This window comes from Perca flavescens, chromosome 4, assembly GCF_004354835.1.
Source record: "Perca flavescens isolate YP-PL-M2 chromosome 4, PFLA_1.0, whole genome shotgun sequence".
Classification (NCBI taxonomy): Eukaryota; Metazoa; Chordata; class Actinopteri; order Perciformes; family Percidae; genus Perca; species Perca flavescens.
In genome coordinates, this window is record NC_041334.1 from 7,533,467 (window position 1) to 7,554,599 (window position 21,133).

At 39.0% G+C, this 21,133-nt stretch overlaps 1 protein-coding gene across 1 annotated transcript in view; it reads left to right on the plus strand.

The window, feature by feature from the left end:
* The window catches only part of plxnb1b (plexin b1b), a 184,043-nt gene that overhangs the window by 49,051 nt on the left and 113,859 nt on the right, over positions 1-21,133 (plus strand).

Genomic DNA, 21,133 nt, shown 5'->3' on the forward strand with positions numbered 1-21,133 from the left:
TATATTGTTACTTTGTAATTAACTTTAAAAAGCTGTAAGGGCCTAAAGGGAACTATATGATACAATTCTGAAAACTTTAAGCTCATGTATTAATAACAATACTCAAAACCATATAATTTCTATGGTCCAGACTGCTTAAAAGCTGCCTACACATAAAAGCCGGGCAAAATCGCTCTGCATGCTGGCCAATCCATTGAGAGCAGTGCCGCCCAACCAGGCGCTGCTCTACCCCTGGCATCATGCACCTCTCAGAATTGCCCGAATTGCTCGCTTGCTCTCAGCACAATTACATTTTTTTTCACTCAAATTCTAAATCAAACAGGACATCTTAAAGGCCCCTTTCAGTGTATTTTGACATACTTATGGTATTTCATATTTTCATGACAATTTTGAGTAACAAGTGAGAGATTCTGTGTTGTTCTAATAATTGTCTCATTTGTGGTCTGATAAACACTGACTTTATCAAATTGGAAGTTTCTAATATATTATAGAAGAGTTTAGACCAAAGATTGGCAACGAGACACAACTGTTTTAGAACATTGCAGTTTCAGCAGTCTACAAACCAGCTAATGGTGTTGCTGCGACTCAGCTGGTCAAGACTCCAGAGGCTGGTTTTAAAACGTTAGAGACATCTTCTGTTTCAACAGAAGTCAGCTGGTCGAGTGAGCTTACAAACTATAGAAATAAAATGATCCATAATGCATTTATTTCTGTTTACAAACTGTCAGCTGGTGGAAATGGCAGTTTTAGGCGGTGGCTCAACGGCGCTGCAACCAGGGTTTGTGGTGCAGCGATTTAGAGAGAGATTGAAGAGAGGGAGCTGCGTTATAAAGTTGAGAATCAGAACTACAATATATGAAATATATTTTGATGAATGTTATGTACATGTAAGATAAAAATATGTATAATAATTATTAATTAATTTTGTATTGATGGGGAGAAAATGTATTAATTTAGTATAAAAAAAACTAATAATGAAGAAATTAATTTCAAATAATGCCAAATATTTGTCTGCTTATATGCTAAAAACTTTCAGGGTTTGTAGCGTATGGTTTAAATTGTAGTCTTAAATTGAGCTAATGTTACCACATTTAAAAGAAAACACTGTTACACACAATCTGTCATGTTCAAGTCCCCATCCTGACCACGCCCATCCCCCACTCTGGCCATGCCTTTACCATGTGGCTAACATGAGGTGTGTTTAGGGTCCCCTGCGTGTCCAGGCCCTCCCTTACATTAGGTGAGTTTGACGTGGTGTGAACTCAAATATCAACTGAACAGATAAGAGCACGCTGACATGCACAAGCATATACAGATATTTTGAAGAATGTTATGAATATTTATTATAATTATTAATTTTTGCTAATGAGGAAAAATGTATCCATTTAGTATGTACACTTGTCATTGGCTTAATTTTGAGGAAAAAACTAATAATAAATTTAAAAAATAATTATTTTTATTTCAAGTTAAGCCAAAAGCATTAGATCTGTTTATATGCTGAAAGGTTTCAGGGTTCGTTTGGTTTCGATTGTTGTCTCAAATTGAGCTACTGACGCCGCTTAAAAGAAAATACTGTTACACACGATGTCATGTTCAAGTCCCCATCCCGACCACGCCCATCCCCCACTCCGGCCATGTGGCAAGTGTGTGCCGGAGTCCCCATGGTGTCCAGCCCCTCCCTCATGTAAGCTGTGAACTCTGCGTCAGATCTTTACTGCATGGACGAGAGCAGGCTGGAGTCATGGATCAGGGAGAGATGGTGAGTCTAAAATTGATTTTACTGCCATTTAAACCGTTTACAATTCTGTTTAAAATAGATTTGTACTGTTATCACATGTAAACCAACTCTTATAGATTAATTTGAAAGTAAAATGTTAGAAGGCTAACTTATATCTTGTCAGCCAAATAAGTTAATGCTAGCTAGTTTAATGGCAGCTAACATTACAGTTTATAAACCAACACCATCTTAGTTTACAGTAAATTGTGCCGCCGCGTGTCAAATGGAAACCTTAGTTTAGGACAGTAGCAGGTGTGGTTCTCAGGACCAGGTCAGCCATTTAGTAACGTGCACATGCCGTGACCTGTCGCCATTTTGCAACTTTTACCATACGATGTGTGTGTGGGGTGGAGGGGGGTTTAAACAAAAGTATAAATCAAGAGAGATGGCTGCAATAATGTTAAATGCACTGATACTGAGCTGAAATGAAGTGTGCTGCAACATGTGTCTTATAGTCAGAATCAGATAGTGCTGTGTGTGGGGTGGGGGTGGGGTGTTGAGGAGAAGGAGTGGTGACTACAGAAGGAGAGGTGGCTGGGGAACTATTTTCTCCAGAGAGATAAATATGTTGTACTTTTCCCATAAAAAAACATCCTTTTATCGAAAATATGGACATACAGTGTTATACTACCTCTTTGATGGTGCATGTGACACGTACTGCCTAATCTACTGTTAATAAACTGGAGAAATGCAGCTAAAATGTGTGACTAATATGATATATGATATGACTTGCAGGAAGAAGATTTGACAACCATTCATGGTCACCGTGACAGCCCTTTCAATTCTTCAGGTCAGTAAAGTGATAATTAGGACAACTCGTAATATGAATTTGCACTTAATGATCTCTTTTTGGTCATTTTGCTGGTACACATTAAATGTCTGCTATAGAATGTTTGTTTGGAAATATTGTCATGGAAATCAGTGTTGGTTTGGGGCATGAGACTCAGAAAGTTGATGTGTTGCATGGCAAAGGACCAATAGTACGAGTATTCCACCTGCATTTTTGTTGATAAATCCAACTTTCTGAGTCTCATGCAGGGTTATCTCTGCCATTATAGAGCTTAGGGGCAGGGCCAAAGCGTATAAACATAAAAACAATTTGGACATTATCTGGACTGCGAACATAGACTGTATAGAAGCCGATGAACAGGAGGGGCTCCTGCTTGTTGTCTTCTGGACACATGCTGTATGATGGACACAAACGGTGTCACAACCACACACACACCATGCATTTTGCACACGCAGCCACAGGTACAGCCCACACATTAGATAGTGTGTGGTGGAAAAGAGAGGTGAAAAAGATAGGGACTTGTGTTTGTGAGTATAAAGTTAATAATCATTTGCATAATAGATGTGAATGTAGAATTTTAGTCTGTGTACAGTATATCTGTTGGTAATTGCTATAACTCCTCAAGACCCAAGCCAAGTTCCCGTGTCCTGCTTGCTACCTGCTGGTTTAAAGTGAAACGGTTAGCCAGCCCGGCACAGAGCTAGCGACAACTTTAGCTAAGGTTCACTCACCAACCGTGGGCTGACCTTTAAGGTGGACAAGCTATTCTCATTTTAGTGACAAGCTCCTCCAAGTTTTGCTTCTAATGATCTTTCCCTAGCTGCAACCAACAACAACTCGGCTAAGCTTTTGCAAAAATAACTGTTTAATGACATCACCAATATGCAAATGAATGTGTGACGTCATTGCACCTAAGCGCTCTGAAATCTCAGGGAAAACCCTGTCATGCACTGTCACACATCAAACAATGCAATGTATGAAACATCCTCAACATTCTATGGCTGCCATCTTATAGTTTACCAAATGAGATTACCCTGATGCTCTATAACGTTTCAATTTGATCTATTTAAGTTCTGTTGTAAACATTTATCTCCTGTCATATCTTTACTAATGACTATAACCCCATTAACACTCTCTGACAGTGCCTTGAAGAAATAGATACTTGGATGTCACAGAACTTCCTCCAGCTTAACAAAATAAAACTGAGATGGTAGTTTTGGAAATGAGGAGGAAAGTTGCAAACTTTCTACCTTGCTTTAAAGGAAGGGCTTAATAGCAAAGAAAGTGGTAAAAAAAACAACCTTGGTATCCTTAAATTTTAGCAGTCACATTAAAACAGTCATAAAATCATTATACCTTCATTTTAAAAATATCAATAAACTAAAAGAATATATTTCAAAGGAGGATCTTGAAAAAATCATACATACTTTCATTTCTAGTGGGATTGATTATTGCAATGTGCTGGACTCCTAAAAAGACTTTAAAACCTCTCCAAATGGTACAGAATAGTGCAGCCAGGATCCTTACTAAAACAAAAAGAACAGATCATATTACGCCAGTCTTAAAGTCCTTACACTGGCTCCCAATTTAATACAGAATTGATTCTAAGGCTCTTCTGTTAGTTTTTAAGACACTAAAGGGGATGGGACCTTCCATGGGAACTACCTGCATGACATATTCCAACAACATTCTCAACCAAGACACCTTAGATTAAAACATAAGCAACTACTACTGAAACCTACTGTCAGAACAAAACAGGGGAAGCAGCTTTTAACCACTATGGTGTCGATCTTTGGACCAGCTTCCAGAGAACATAAAAAATCTGAACTTGGAAATTGAGATCGTCACTCATAGAAAACATTCTCAAAACCGTGATCTGAATGTAATAACACTAATTCACAAATGTGTAGATTTATTTTACCATTGATACAATGACAGTAGCAAATTTGTAATGCAACGTTTACTGATTTTTATATATTATTATTATTTATATTAAATAATGATGGGTAAATGTTGCATTACAAGCTTGCAGCTATCATTGTATCTGTAAAATTAATCTACACATTTGTGAAATTCTTTGTGTGAATATTTTTCAATAGGTGGACCATTTTCTCTCACGTTTTGCACCATATTTACCTTCATAGTTATAAATTACTGCGGCAAGGCAGAAACATTAGCTATTTGTTTAAATGTTGTTTTCCTGTGTATGTATTTTTAAAGTGGAAAATGTAAACAGTCCAACAGCTACCTGTAATGACTGCCTATAACTGCACCCTCAATAATAATGTGATCATCAGCTACAAGTTTATGAGAAAAGTTCAGCAGCATCATAATTCAATTCAATTTTATTTATAGTATCAAATCATAACAAGAGTTATCTCGAGACACTTTACAGATTAGATCTAGACCACACTCTATAATTTACAAAGCCCCAACAATTCCCGAAAGAGCAAGCAGTTCGACAGTGGCGAGGAAAAACTCCCTCTTAGGAAGAAACCTCGAACAGCACCATAAGAAGAGCTGCAGCTAGTAACATTAGCATTATGTTTTATTATACTTAGCAACTGTAATCATTCAGTCACAACATTCTTGCCATAGGCCCTCATACATGTTATCGGTTCATTATGGCTGCTGCTTAAACTCACGCCCGTAAGTTAACTAGCCTGCAACACAAATCAAACATAGCTTACCTTTCTGTCATGCCAATGTAAACTTCCTACTTTTTAAGCAAACACACCTAGCAATCCCTTCCTCTCTCTGCATCCTGTTTTTATTGAACAACATGGCATCATAACTGGCTTAAGTGGGCCATTGCAGGATGATCCAGTATTTAGCCTGAGTCGTAGGTTTCATATTTTTTCCAAGTAAGGTTTTGCTTTGTGTAAGTCATTGTATTATAGATTTTGTTTTATAAAATCACAGAGTTGTACATAATCTCAAGTAATAATAAGCCTACATGAATCCCACCATAATATGTCACATTTTCATCATTAGGTTAATCTGGAAAAAAATGTTTGTTAGGCTTTATCCATCATCATCATCAGTGTCAAAGATTACAGCTTTTAAAAGGTCACCAAAAGGTTGAGTAGAGTCAGTCAGTTTAGCAGGTTATACTACGACGTTAGATGTGGTGTATAGTAATACTAATATGGAATGTAGTGGGAGAGGAATTCTAAAATCAATTAGTTTTAACAGAAAAATTATCAATAAGTAAATGGCATACATTTAGTTTATCTAACAACAATAATTGTTTTTTTTTTGTATTTGATCCCCAGGAAATGGACCAGAGCTCTTCTGACTCTACAGTGATCCTTGAACTAAGTTCCGTCCCTGAAAAGGAGGACATAAGTGTTCCTGAACTCAAGAGAGCAGAAAGTGTATTTGTAAGTTCACATACAATCCAATGCACAACTTGGTCTGACAATAACAGTAGTGGGGGAAATTGTCTTGGTTTTAACCTGTTAAGTCCGACGGACCTGGTACCGGTTCCACAGCACTAAGTGGTCGCAGCTATTGTAAATTTGCGCTTGTTTAAAACTCTAGGTTAATCACAGCCTCATTGAACTTTAAGACCCAACATCTTAAACTCTAGACCAATACTTTTCTGAGCCATTTTCAGAAAATATACAAATTCGGCTCACTACCACTGATGGGATTTGGCCTACTCCTCCGGTACTTAAATTTGGTATTTAATGATATGGCATTTTTCTGTAATCAATAGTATTAAAGGAGAACTCCTGGCAATTTTTACATTAATCTTGCTATACCTACTGTATGTGAGTACCGTCGATAGCAAAAAAATATGAGCCGATTCGGTGCTAGCAGCACGGAGCTAATACAGCTAACGCCCAGAGCTCCCACTCAGCTAAAACGGCAGTTTTGGGGGCATAAGATAAAGAGTGCCTTTGTGCCTCTTAACAGACACAAAATGCAATTAAAACATCTGTACAACATGAACAGGGCCCTTACATGACAACAAGATCGTTAAGCAACTTAGCCATTGTTTAAATTCACCTACCCTCTTAGCTGCTAGCTGCCGTCTGGGATGAGTGAGTGTGTTCAGCCAGGAATATTATTAATATAATTATTTGGTAATAATCATCACACAGCAGTTCTGTGTGTATTTGTAGCATATATATCCATTTTTGTGTGCGTTGGTGAGTAGGAGTCTTGCCAGTGTTGATTTTTGTGGTTTCCTTAGCCGGGCTAGCAGGCCCGGCCGGCGCCCCTGCTTCTGCTTCCTTCCGCCCTTGGCCGACAACAATCCAACGAGCGCCCGCTGGTCTGGTGGATGTCCTCCAGAAGACCATTCAAGCCTTCGCTGCAAAAAATTTTTATTTCCCACCTCAAAAATGTAGTAGTAGTACTGTAAATGTACTGTAGTGATTATGACCATATTAGTGACTATGTAACTACATGGAAACGGACCAAATTATGTTTGCCTTGTACAGTAAAATAGTGTTACAGACGGCTAGCTGTAGTCTCGTGCTAAAGTCCCGTTTGAATTCAGTTGTAGCAGGAAAAGGTAAACAGTGTGCAGGTTGGAGGAGCGTCGTGCGTGAAGAGTGAAAAGCGGAGGTGTTCACAAAGGAAGAAGCTTGGAGTAATGTAACTATGGAGCTAGAGCTAGCCTTCAGTAAGGCTGTTACTGCACAAGAAACAGGCATCATTTGGCCCGTTTCCATGTAGTAACATAGTCATTAATATGGTCATAACCACTACAGTGCTCAATTACCTATTTTTGAGGGGGAAATAAAATAAAAATTTTCACAGCAAAGGCTTGAATGGTCTTCTGGAAGACCTCCACCAGACCAGCGGGCGCTCACTGGATTGTTGTCGGCCACGGTAAGCCAGGAGGGCAGGCAGGAAGCAGAAGCTGGAACACCGGCCGGGCCTGCTAGCCCGGCTAAGGAAACCACAACAATCAACACAGACAAGACTCCTACTCACCAACGCTAGATGGATCACACACAAAATGGATATAAATGCTACAAATACACAGGGAACTGCTTTGTGATGATTATTACAGAGGCTGGGCTGAACACAAATGCATCTAGTTGTCATGTAAGGGCCCTGTTCATGTTGTACAGACATTTTAATTGCATTTTGTGTCTGTTAAGAGACACAAAGGCACTCTCACACACTTTATCTTATGCCCCCAAAACTGCCGTTTTAGCTCAGTGGGAGCTCTGGGCATTAGCTGCAGCAGCTCTGTGTTGCTAGCACTGATTTGGCTCGTTTTTTATTTTTCGTCAGTACTCACATAGGTATAGCAATCAAGATTAACGTAAAAATTGGTTTTGGACAATGATTTACAAAGCCATAAAAGTAATTGTGAATTTGCATGTGAGCTTAACTAAAAGGGATCTGGTCAGCTATGTACAAATGTCTCATGTTATTTACGTAGTCCTATGTGATATAAAGCTGATTTTGTCAGTAAGTAAATGAAACTGGTACTTACTTGCAGCCAGATCAAGGCTAAAAAAGGAAGTGCAGTACCAACCAGGTGGTTGGTAGAGCATTGCTTGGTTTTTGCTAAGTAGTTGTTAGGGACTTATGGGGCTGAAAAATTAATCAAAAATATTATCAAAATCACAATATGGCCAAGTGCAATATGTAGATTGAAGAAACAGAGATACCCTGGCCCTACAAATCATGTTTTTCAGATATAGGAAAAAAGACCCCAACAAAATATTACATCATCATGAATTTTAAATTTAAGTAAAAATGTATATTGTGACAAAAAGAAAAGCATTTATTTTTTTTCTCTCCATATAGAGACGAAGCGTATTTAAGTCCCGCCCCCACCAGGGGGGAAACAGCTCTCTGCCCTCCGTTTACTTGTGTTGTGTCAAGGTTTTCTCCTCTTTATTCCGTCTTCTAGCAAACAACAGAAACATGAGTAATCAGCAGGAAGAATGGGAAGACTGGAATCCTGACACTAAACTAAAGTTATGTCCAACATTACCTGTGTTAGCTTACCTTACAGACTGTAGTTAGTCTAAAACTGACATTTGGATATTTGACTTGTTAATAAAATGCTTGCTGCAAACGTAACATTGGGCATATTGTTAGCTTAGTGTCAGAATCCCACAGTCTAACCATTCTCTCTGCTGATTCCTCACGTATATATCCACTTTTGTCATCATAAAAGCTCAGTTTTTCGGTTCCACAACTTATGAAAACTTAGGTTCTGGGTTCTATACATTGTTGGTAGTAAATATCACCACACAGCAGCTTTTAGGACTGTTTCGGTTTGCCAGCAGACAAAATTGAAGATGAGGCACCTTCATCCAATACAAGTCGATGTAGAGCGGAAAGATGTTTTCCTCTCTGGTGGGAGTATGACGCGATGTGCTGTGTCTCTATTGTGCAGCCCTAGGTGGTTATGAGGTAACATCTAGCAACCATCTAGTTGCCATCTAGTCCCCTTGTAACAACCACACTTTTACAGTTTTTTTTCAGTCTAAATTACTTATTATTATTATTATTAGCACGACAATAGAAACCACCTAGTTACTACTGTCCAGACACCCATCATTTTAGATTTTTAATCTTTAAACTCTGCAAGCAATTTTACATTGATTGGCCTTTCTTTGTCTAAGGTTCATCAAAATGGCGAGAAAGAAGTGGAGCACAGAGGAGGTCCAGGCTGTGGAGATCTCAATCAATCAATCTCATGGACAACATCAACTCTGGCAGGGTTCCTGGCAAAGCCCAGTGTGAAGCATCTATCAAGGGATCCTCAGAGGTGCTTAGGGGAAGGAGCTGGAAGGCAGTTAAGTTCTATGTGAAGAACCGCATTGACACTTTAAAGCGTCTAGAAAATAACTAATGGAAATCTAAATTGTAATCACTGAACATAATTCTTTTTTGCCATCTAAGTTCTTCTACAATCCCACAACTAGGTACAGCGCTAACTTCAATTCAGCTCATATCTGAGCATGCAAAGACATTTTATTAAGATTGTTATAGCTCTTTTGTTTTCAAATTTAATATGTCAACATGCTCTGACTATTATTTCATTGAGTGATGTAATTTAAATTTTTATCCTAAAGAACATTGTGGTAGTGGGTCATGGGTGGTTCGAGAAATGGAGGTAGAGAGAGACACAGGTTGTAGAGAGAGTGAAAGGTTTTTAGAGAGACAGGTTTGCAGGGAGAGATAGACAGGTATGTATGTAGAGATAGACAGGTATGTAGGAAATGAGAGAGACAGGTATGTAGGTAGAGAGAGACCGGTATGTAGAGAGAGACAGGTATGTAGAAAGGAGAGAGACAGGTATGTAGAGAGAGACCGGTATGTAGATTAGAGAGTGAGACAGGTATGTAGATTAGAGAGTGAGACAGGTATGTATATTAGAGAGAGAGACTATGTAGGGAGAGATAGATGGGTGTGTAGAAAGAGAAAGCGTTCCTGAACCTTTTTAAAATAAGAAACAGAGGTAAAAAGAGAGAAAAGTTTGTAGAGAGAAATCGAGGTCGGCAGAGACAGACAGGTTTGTAGGAAGTAAGAGAAAGAGGTGAAGGAGAAGGAAGCAAAGAGCCAGGACAAATGAATTTGTATATGGATGAGTTGTGATAATAAAGTTAATCTGCAATGTAAACACCATTGCTTCTGTGGCATTTCCTGAATGAACTAGAATATATAAAGTACTACAAGTCAAAGGTTGGTTGGAACAATACTGACAGGAAACAAAGAAAAATTAACAAAACAAGTACAAGGTGCAGGCGACTGCTATCACTCACTGTCCCTCCGTTTATGGAAGCAACACAGACTGCTGCCTGCTCACAGCTCTTAGTGTCTTCTCCTAGTAGGACTGGTAATTTAATTTAATCTGAGAGCTATAGAAAACCTTTTGGTTCTTATATATATTCTTTGGAAATATATTTTCCAAATGTTTATATATTTGACATGTTAAGTGAGGAAGTTTGGCTCTGTTTTAGGCTCACTAAGGGTGCAATCAGTGGAGCGTTTGCTCTACAGGGAGCCAGGTTTTCCTTTGTCACCTGTTTTCAATGGCAAGGCTGTGCGCACTCAGTCTGTACTGTGCCGATCCGTAACCATGCTCAAATAATCTGCTATGGTGTCCGGTTGATTTAGAGCAACAAAACATGTAGTTTTTAAACAAAACTACATCATCCATTGGAAAATAGATGATGTAGTTTTGTTTAAGCTGTGGTGTAATCTAGTTGAGTTGTTGGTTATGTTCCTGATGCTTTGGTGGAACAGGTTTGTGAACTCAGCTGGGTAAGCGGGTGTCCATTTTTGTTCATCTCTTGGCACTTGATAATATGAGAGGGGGTCACTATGTTTAGATGTGTCCAAAATTTAATTGCTTATTTTTGGTTTTAAATTCTGATAAACTGGCCTAATTCAGCCTCTTTGCATTATATTTAGTTTTCCTCTCGACATGTAGGAGAAGCTTACAGAACTCTGCATGCAAGATAGTGTGTTATATTATTGATTCAATTCTTGTTTTGTAAGTGGACCGGACCCCCACCTCGCTGGTATGGAGTGCACTTGGTTCAAACACACAACTCAAATGAGTTTTAGCCAAATTCTAATTGGCATTTTGTTTTTACATTTTCGTACAGCATACAAAGTCCTGTGTTCATTAAAAGTCATTAAAATGCCCTTTACATTACTTTCAGTAGCTTTGTAGAACAGTCTTGTGTCAAATATACTCTAAAGCTTTTTGAAAGTAAATAAAAAAAAAGCATGTATATTCTTTTTATATGTTTATCAATGAGGGTATATAGGGTCTAAATATGATCAGCGGTTTTATTGTGATGTCAGTAGTCTGGAGTTTGAGTGGAGGATAGGGCATAGCAGGTCTGTTTATGGAGCAGAGCTACTCTCTTTAAACCAGCTTGTCCACCCTTGCAGAATCAGAAAACATTTGTGACATTAAATGGCCAAAACAAACTTAAGACAGGCAAGAGGAGCATCAAAATATAAAAAACAAAAACCATGGAAGCGCCACCTGGTGGCTACTTTAATTATTTCACCTGTAATATACAACAACGAGTGATAAAAGTAAATATGAGGTCTTTATAGCTGAAAAAAAAATTTATATAATAGAAGGAGGAGTATTTCAATGGAATGGGGGTATAAATACTATAAATATTAAAAGAATTTGCCATGTGTCCCCATAGGGTTGGTGAAAGTCAGGTTTGACCTTTATTTGTGAAATCCTAACATTTTAAGTGATTTTCAGGATCCCAGAAACAAAAAAGAAATTTTGGAGTTGAAACCATGTCTCTAGCTCATTTAGAAATAGTAGTTTAGAAAGGGTCCCCATGGTCATTCGCTATGTCATGAGTCCTCACCGAGTAATAAAAACGGGTATGTGTGTGTGTGTGTGTGTGTGTGTGTGTGTGTGTGTGTGTGTGTGTGTGTGTGTGTGTGTGTGTGTGTGTGTGAAAGAGAGATGCGACAGAGTTTTGAAATTGCAGGCGCTGCTCGAAATGGCTGTTATTTCAAATAGCGTAGCATATTTTAAACTAAACGGTTAACCGGTTAATGAGGCTCAGTGACCGGTCAAGAAAATTTTTAGTTTTCGCCATCCCTACTACCGTGATGTCCAAAGAATGCCTCTAAAACTATAGATGCACCGATTGATCGGCTGGTGACCAGAATTAATCGATTTTCACATGATCGGCCAAGACCCGCGACCGGCCGGTCAGTGTGACATATGCCGATTTTATGCCGGTCAAATTATGGATGTATTAAAGGAACACGCCGACTTATTGGGAATTTAGCTTATTCACCATAACCCCCAGAGTAAGACAAGTCGATACATACCCTTCTCATCTCTGTGCGTGCTGTAACGCTGTCTGACGGTACCAGCATTAGCTTAGCCCAGCACAGATCCTGCAGGTAACTGGTTCCAACTAGCCTACTGCTCCCAATTGTGACAAAAGTGACAAATTAACGCCAACATGTTCCTATTTACATGTTGAGATTTGTATAGTCACAGCGTGTACAAAAAACAACGTAACCTGAGACACAGCCATCTTCTAACAGTAAACAAACCGGGAACTATGTTTTCAGACAGGCTTGCTGCAAGCATATCACTCCGCCCAAGTACTATATTCTTCTGCCTGAGAATATAGTTCCTGGTTTGTTTACAGTTAGAAGACGGCTGTGTCTCATGTTACGTTGTTTTTTGTACACGCTGTCATTCTATAAATCACAACATGTAAATAGGAACATGTTGGCATTATTTTGTCACTTATTCGGAGCAGTAGGATTGCTGGAACCAGTCACCTGCATGTTCTGTGCTATATATATATATATATATATATATATATATATATATATATATATATATATATATATATATATATATATATATATATAATATATATATATAATATATATATATATATATATATATGTGTATATTAGGGCTGGGCGATAAAACGATAACGATATGTATCGCGATAGACACATAATCAATATCAATAGAAAATGCGGTCGATAAAACGTTCGATAACTTGTTTTTCTTCATCAGAAGAAACCAGAGGTTGTGAATCAAGTTTGGTTGCATGAACAAAGGCCCTCACTCTCTGGCAACCTAGCAACGTGGGGAGTGACACTCTAACAGCCAATCATGTAACAGTATCATGTTTGGTTGCGCCACATCGCTGTCTCGTGTTCTTCAATAACAGAACCGGCGTGGAGTGGAAAGTGAGTGCCGCAGCGAGCGAGGAAATCGTTGATAAAACAGGAAAAGTCAGTATCGCAGTTTTGGGGATTTTATAAGTCTGACCGTAGTCAGACCAATGTCGTCCCCACCAACACTGGTAATACCATAAACTTGTTTTACCACTTTAGCCGCGCTCACACTTTCGAGCACAGCCGTATTCGCCATCAACGTCCAACAACATCTGCAGCTGCAACACGGCACAAGCAGCAGACCGCCATGGAGAGGTACTCTGCATCAGCGCCTTACTAAACACTACAAGCAGCAGACCACCATGGAGAGGTACTCTGCATCAGCGCCTTACTAAACGCTACAAAGAAATAACGAAGGCAGACGTGCTGAGCACTGTCCAGAAGCCAGGTTACCAACCTAGCACTAAACCTGCAGAAAATAGTTCCTTCTCGGGTTTCTTATATTTAGCTAACACTTATGACACTTTATTAAGCACTTCTTACTTATTCTCTAATTTTGCACCTTAATGTTAAGAGATAATTGTTAAGTGTTCATTGTGATTTTAGACCTGTTTACATTTGAATTATTTGAGTGTTTTCCATGGTTGTGTTGACATTTCTGCTTTTATAACTGAGGGGATTATAATCAGAGCAGGGTTAAGTTTAAAATAAAAATGTTTAAATTTAATATATTTTTCTCCTGGTCCTTATTTTAAATAGGTCATAAAAAATATCAATAATTATCGATATCGACCGATATGAAAAACTTATATTGTGATACAGTTTTCAACCATATCGCCCAGCCCTAGTGTGTGTGTGTGTGTGTGTGTGTGTGTGTGTGTGTATGTATATGTATATGTATATATATATATATATATATATATATATAAATATAAACTGTGCTTTTAGCGCACGCCAGCGTGTGAAATATTCTCCCAAAAGCTTCAATGCTTCAATGAATGGCTGAAACCGTAGCTCAAGCTCACAACACATATACACCTGAAAGCTAGGGACGTGCACGTACAACGGCCTTATGTAAACATATCACCAGAATAATTGACAACCAGGAGGACCAATAGTCTTGATGATCCACCCGGAAAAAGAAAATCCTCCACTATACCTTTAAGAGAAAATTATAATCTAGCTAGTCATGTTATGATGGGAAGTGGAAGTGACTATGCTCTTCTTCTCTGTTTTTTTGTGAATTTCTGTAGCAGAAACAGCGCCGCCTATAGGTCTGGCATATGAAGTAGCGTACACAACTATTCTTGAAACGAATCCAGGGAAGACGGTAAAAAAAAGATCGTTTTGGTACGTGTGGACGGGGCCTGAGATTCCCAAAGTCAGGACCAAACAAGCTAGGTGTGAAAGGCCCCTTAGAAGATAAGAATCGCAATTCTTATTCTTTTGGTTCCTTGCTTTCAAATTGTTTGGTGAAGCATTGGGCAGTTCAGCAATGTATTTATAACAATCAGCATTATAAATCTAAATCTAAAAATATAATATTTTAAAACCCCCAGCTGGCCTCTTGGACTATACCATACTGATAGCGTCATCAGACCATAGCGCCCTGTTTTCCCCAGGCCATTATCAATGACCCATGTTCAGTCTGTTGATCATAGACAACAAACTGATTACTATAATGACCCCAGGACCCGATGTTCTGTTTAGTAAAAGGCAATCAAAAGGCATTGGCCTCATTTAGATCTCATACTCATTAGTGTAACTGCAGGACTCTAATCTCTGCTAGATTTTGCTAGAAGTTTATGTCTGATTTTCAAATCTTTTAATGGAATTTGATGCAGAAATCCTGATCTTCAATAAGTCTTTAAGTCCTCTTTGGGATGCATTACTTTAAAAAATATTTATCTTAAGTACATAAAAAAAAATACATTTCAAGAATTTGGATTAATTCAGTAGTTGCATGACATGATCATCGCATGTGTCTTGGATATTTTTTATATTCATATGTACATCTTGTTGGGGTGACCCCAAATAGTCTACTATTCAGTGATTCAATCTAAGGAGCCTGATGCCACTGTCAAACTTACAGTCGAATCATCGCATTGTCTGAAAATGTGGTTATGAAACAAAGGATCATTCAATTCGTGCTGAATGTCTAATTTTACAAAGAATCGCTTAGTATTTCCCAATAAATAATGATATATGTATAGGCTATTTTGGTATAAATATCAGCTTATTAATAATACTGTTAACAATTAGAGGAAAGATTACTCATGTGAACAAAAATCTATGTGGTAAAGTGCCGGTACTTAATACTGGTGAGGCACTGGTTATATAACGAAGATATTTAAATTACTTAAGTTAGTAGAGGAATCATTTCAACCCTTACTTTACCGTTTCAAATAATCAGAATCCAGTGCAGTCATGGTGTGTTTTTAATAGTTCTTTGCAGAGATGTTTGCTATAGTAACGAAGTAGAACTACTTCAATACTGTACTTAAGTAGCCTTAAGTATTATTTAAAAGTATTATTTAAATTTTTTTCTCCTACTTCCACTTTTACTTCAGTACATATTTTCGATGAGTTTAATACTTTTACTCTGATACATTTTTTATGTGCTGCATCGTCACTCGTTACTAGGGCTGCACGATATTTTGTGACATTGTCTACATGCCCATGTGCGATAGTTCCATTGCAGGATGTTGGGATGTTGACGCTTAAACTTTCTTGCTGCTTGATAGAAAAGTAAACTTTCACCTTTCTCCTTTTTAGATGATTGTTACCAGCCAATCCTTACCCTTTAAGACAGGTGATCATGTTGGCAACGTTTTCCAATACCGTGCAGGCCTATTTAAAATAATATAAAATATATGATAGTCAAACTTTTGTCTGCTTTTTTTAATTACTACATAACACAATACTTGCACTTTTACTTTCAGTACTTGAGAAGTACATTTTTAAAATAAACTACTTCCAATACTTAAGTACAAAAAATGTTCCACTTAAGTGTGGTGCTTAAAGAGCACTTCAACTTCTACTCAAGTCACTTTTTTGATAGAGCATTTGTACTTTTACTCAAGTCTGGGGCTCTAGTACTTTATACATGTCTGTTTTTTTTGCAATAATAGAGCTCTATGGCACAGAGAAAGAAGATGCATCACACACAAGAGTAGACGATCACCAGCCTTAACAATCTTGTATTTTTACTACTTTGGACAGTGTGGAGCCGTACTTCTCACATAACAGAAGTGGCTAAAATAGAAGTGTCTGTGCTTGTGTCAGGGGCATTTTATCAAATTTGAATGTTGAAATCCCGTGGGAGTCTTTAAGTCTTGGCTGTCACCGCTGATTGAATAGAGTGGAAACACTGCATGGATGTTATGTGATTTTTCCTTCTATAATTTGAAAGAAATGAAAATTAAATAACCATGCCCTGTAGTGAATTATGCGCTGGCCCGGCTCTGTGTTCCCAAATCAGAAGGATTAAGATGGAAGTCATCAGTGGGTGGATTTGCAGAATAAGAACAGTTTATTATAGTATAATTTCAGTTTGAAAACCATTTGTTTATGAAAAAGAAAATGGGAAGAAGTAAAAAAAACAAGAATTTGCTTTACAATGAACTTTTTTATATTCTAAAAGCATTACCACTCTGTGACTGACTGGTTTGTCCTGATTTTGTGGAAGGGCTCTGGTGTGCTAAACAACTGTAGTAAATACTGTTGGCTTCATGGGTTTGACACAGTGGCAGTGGGGAATATCCTCATTGATTGCCCCTGGGCCTCTGCTGCTGCTGCATATCCGATTCATTATCGAGCGTCATCTGAAAGCAAAAGAACAAGTTCACACTTAATCCTTGCTCTACTTTGTGTGAATTTGAGATGTTCTCTTATTTCTAACACAACTTTTGGTGCTGTAGGTGAAGTTTTGTCTGGCTGCTCCTGTTGATGATTTAAGCAGGACATCTTTTTAAGATTATTTTTTGGGCTTTTCCGCCTTTAATTTGACAGGACAGCTAGGTGAGAAAAAAGGAAGAGAGAGGGGGAAGACAGGCAGGAAATCGTCACAGGTTGGACTTGAACCCTGGACCTCTGCATCGAGGCATAAACCTCTCAGTATATTTGCGCCTGCTCTACCATTGAGCCAACCCGGCCACGCATGACATCATCTTTAACAAATTAATTGTTGTGGGCTGCAGGCTACAGGACTATACGAATCTGCTGTCTGCCACGTCCAAATCAGATTGACTGAGAGACCAACCGTGTTTTCAGATCTGAACAAGTAGTTTTGTAAGACCAAAGTTTTAATAAGCTACAATTATCCATTTTGGGGGAAATACATTTAAATGCTAAATTTAGCTTATACTCTTGGCCTGTTTTAAACCCCTGGTTGCATTTAAGGTATATTGAGAAAACAGTGTTCCAAGTTTGCAAAATTAACATTAGCTTAAATTCATCTATACACACACGATGAGGGGAACGTATGTTTGATAAGAGATGATTAACACATTTGATGCTTTTTTTTCTTTCAGGAATGTTTGTCCCAAAGTAATTAAAATTTGCAGATGAGGCGTCTCTAATAACCCTTTTGTGTGTTTCCCCCACTGACTAAAAAAATCAATCATGGCTTATACAAGTTGGGGGAATTGGCACACATACCATGTGCTGTTGTCAGATTATGATGATGCGCTTATCTTTTTTTTGCTTTCCATTAGAAAACATGGTACTGCAAATGAATGAATTGGCCATAGAGAGAGTGTGTTGCTTGTCATGTTTAGTGTGAGAACACAATTAGACTTGATGACCAAGCTGTCGCTGGAAAGCATTCATCCTCTGTCTCATTAGAGCTTACACCGTAGACTACGCAAGTGGCGTTGTTCTAGCGTATCTCTTTAATAGAATAGCAGAGCTGGCACGTGTGTATGCATGGGGTGGGTGTGGTAGAGCAAGTGAGAGTTACGTGGATTAGCTTTGGAGCAAGTAGCCTACTGACTCTGGAGGAAGACGGAGAAACAAAGTGTCTCTCCTGTGCTTTCTGACCACGGTGGGAAAGCTGTAGCAGGAAAAGTTACCCTCTCCTTGATTTCCTGATGTTCATGGAGGAGAACCCGGAAATGAAACGCTACCAAGCCACGGCCATGCGGACCAATCACCGTTGTTGCGGTCTGCGTTGACGCAACGTGAAGTTACATGTTTTGAGAGGTGCACGTCAGGCTACAGCATAGGGTACGGCATAGGGTCCGTATCCACAGGTACTGTACCTACGGCATGAATTTAATACAGGACAATACATTTGGCTTAAGTTGGACACCAAGGCTGCTTTTTCTGCCTTCCTGCAAGTGGGATTTGTTGGTACAACCATTGTTCATTCTGCAGTTAAAGGATCAGATGTGTCTTGAGGATTAAAGCAGGATGGCATCAGCCTTGTGCCAGCAAGCCTGGAAAGGCAGGGCATGAGTTGTATTTAGACTCTGTATATATTTTCCAAGGAACAGAGAGTCAAAATTTCTGGTATTTAATTACAGAGCGGCCGCAACCAAAGGCACACTGTCAATGATAGTTTTAAGGCCGACAGCTTAACAACCTCAGGAATTGTGGCACTGTTGGTTTTGGTGATGCTGTGTCATTTCCTCCTCTGAAGAGCCAGGTTTTTTGATGTGTTTGGGATATGTACATGTTCCAGCTCCACTGAACTGACAAAATTAAGAAGTAAAACAAAAAATAACATAATGGTGCTATCATGTGTACCAAATTGTAATTTGCCAAGTCAAGGGGCAATTGTGCCAATTTTAAAGTCCTAAAAATAGTGTGAGCTTTCACACTATTTTTAGGACTTTAAAATGCCTGGAAATGGCCTTTTTTTGAAGTCTGTTTACAAGAGAATTCTTTTTTTTGTGACAGTTTTAGTTGCTTTAAAGGACGTGTCTCCTGTTCACAGAGAATGTGCCCCCTTGCCTCTACTGTGCTGTGGCAGTGATACTTTTCTTTCCCATATGTGACCTAATTTGAGTTTAGTCTATTCCCTCTCAGCACTGTCAAAAGGTCCCTTCGTATTTGGGTGTGATGTCCCTCTGTGTGTAGTTTCTGGGATGGGGGAGATGGATGTTTGCCCTCCTTTTTTGGCCGGTGACTCACTGGTTTTGGCTAGGATGAGTGAACACACCTTATCACCAGTTGAGTCACTGTACATCTAACAATGGGAAGCCTGGCACAGTTCCTTTTCATGGCCACAAAGGGAGCCATTAAGGCTTAAATGCATCCGGATTCAAGTCGCCCCCTTAACGTGAGAGAGTGCGCCTGGCTGTGTCGTGTGAGTGCTCTTACATAAGGTTTCTTCATTTGGCCCGGCGTCAAAAGAGCTATTGGCTGAAGAACAGCTTCACTGCTTCTACTCTTAGAAAACTGAACACATCCACTAATGTTCTCAAAGTAAAGGTGCTCCAGACTCTCTGCTGTCTGTCCTCTGTTTGCTCAACCTGATGAACCATTGTGTGATACAATTCAACTTTAATCTGTGAATAGGAAACTCACCGAGAGGAACAAAAACAATCAGAGCAAAGACCGCAATCCTTCCGGTTCCTGTCACGTCAATCCTTTCAGTCCATCAATCTTGCCCTCAATTCCACCAAATAGCTTTCTGCACTTTTAACTTGTCTTCACACAGCTCAGCTTCAGGCCTCACACTTACAGCCTGGGTCAAAGAGAACTGAAAACAATATTAGAGTTAGGTAGTGTAGCTTGCATCTGAGCCAGCTTTTTACCTGAGGAAATCTCCACAAAACAAGACCCAACACATCCTGGCCAGGGCAGAGGTAGGAGCTGTGGGATCAGCTAGCAGAGGGCCATACAGTTTAAAACCGCTTTTTGTTTTTTCTACAACCTTGAGGGTGTCCAGACTACGACAGTCACTTTTAATTTGTAATTTGGGCTACTCTTGAAAATGGAAAACGTTGGATATTAAACCTGAAATGATTTCAAAATTCCCTGTGTATTAACAGGCCATGAACACTATTGTATACTGTATGCCCTGTTGTCCTATTGGTAAACTAGACAATTGCTGTTGTCATTGTAAACAGGAAATGGAGGTAACTAGCACGCCATAAATAATCAAAACCAAACTATTTGAGAGGTAATGAGCAAGCTTTTGGGATTTGAAAGACTGGAAAATTGTCGATAAAGTGAGGGATGTTTGTATCTGCCTTACAGAAACACAACAACAAATCTGAAGTCACAGGCTTCAGGCTCTTTTCTCGGTGGAAGCCATTTATCTGGTTTTGGGTCTTTGTTGTTGTGCTACTGCTACACAATAGTTGCCTTGTTTGAATAATAGAGGCCTTCACCTGCATCGCATGAATTAAGAAGACATGGCAGGTGTTGCAAAGTTCACTTTTTACAGAGGGGGTTTTCAGCCATCCTGCTATCATCATACAATCACATTATGGTTCCTCAAAGACCATTATGTTGTACTTGATAGCATGCTTTAGACATTTAGGGAAGAAAGCTGGAAAAATGCTCTCTGTGGTGCGTTCTTTTTGTCTTTTAATCGCGACTAGTAGCTTGAGTGTGACGTCACATCCGTGTCGAAAAGCGAATAACCGCGGGTAGGCTACTGCTCTGCTTTCTGCTCTAGACTCGGCCATTGTTGTCATATAGCAACCGAGCATCTCTAGCCAATTTCAGCTGCACAAGCTACAAAATAACTAATTAGGCGGTATTTAACTCATAATATGACTGTAGCGACATGCCTATAGGTAGCAGTATACAGTGCTATGTGTACGACTTCTTCATTTGGTTACAACAAAGACAAAAGTGCTTAAAATTGTAGAAAACCACAATGTTTACTACGTGTGATGCACGATGTAGCCATCTTTGAAAGTGAACTCAGGGTCCTCAGAGTTCAGACGACTTGATGAGTCGTATATACGACCTTGGGGGCGTTCTTT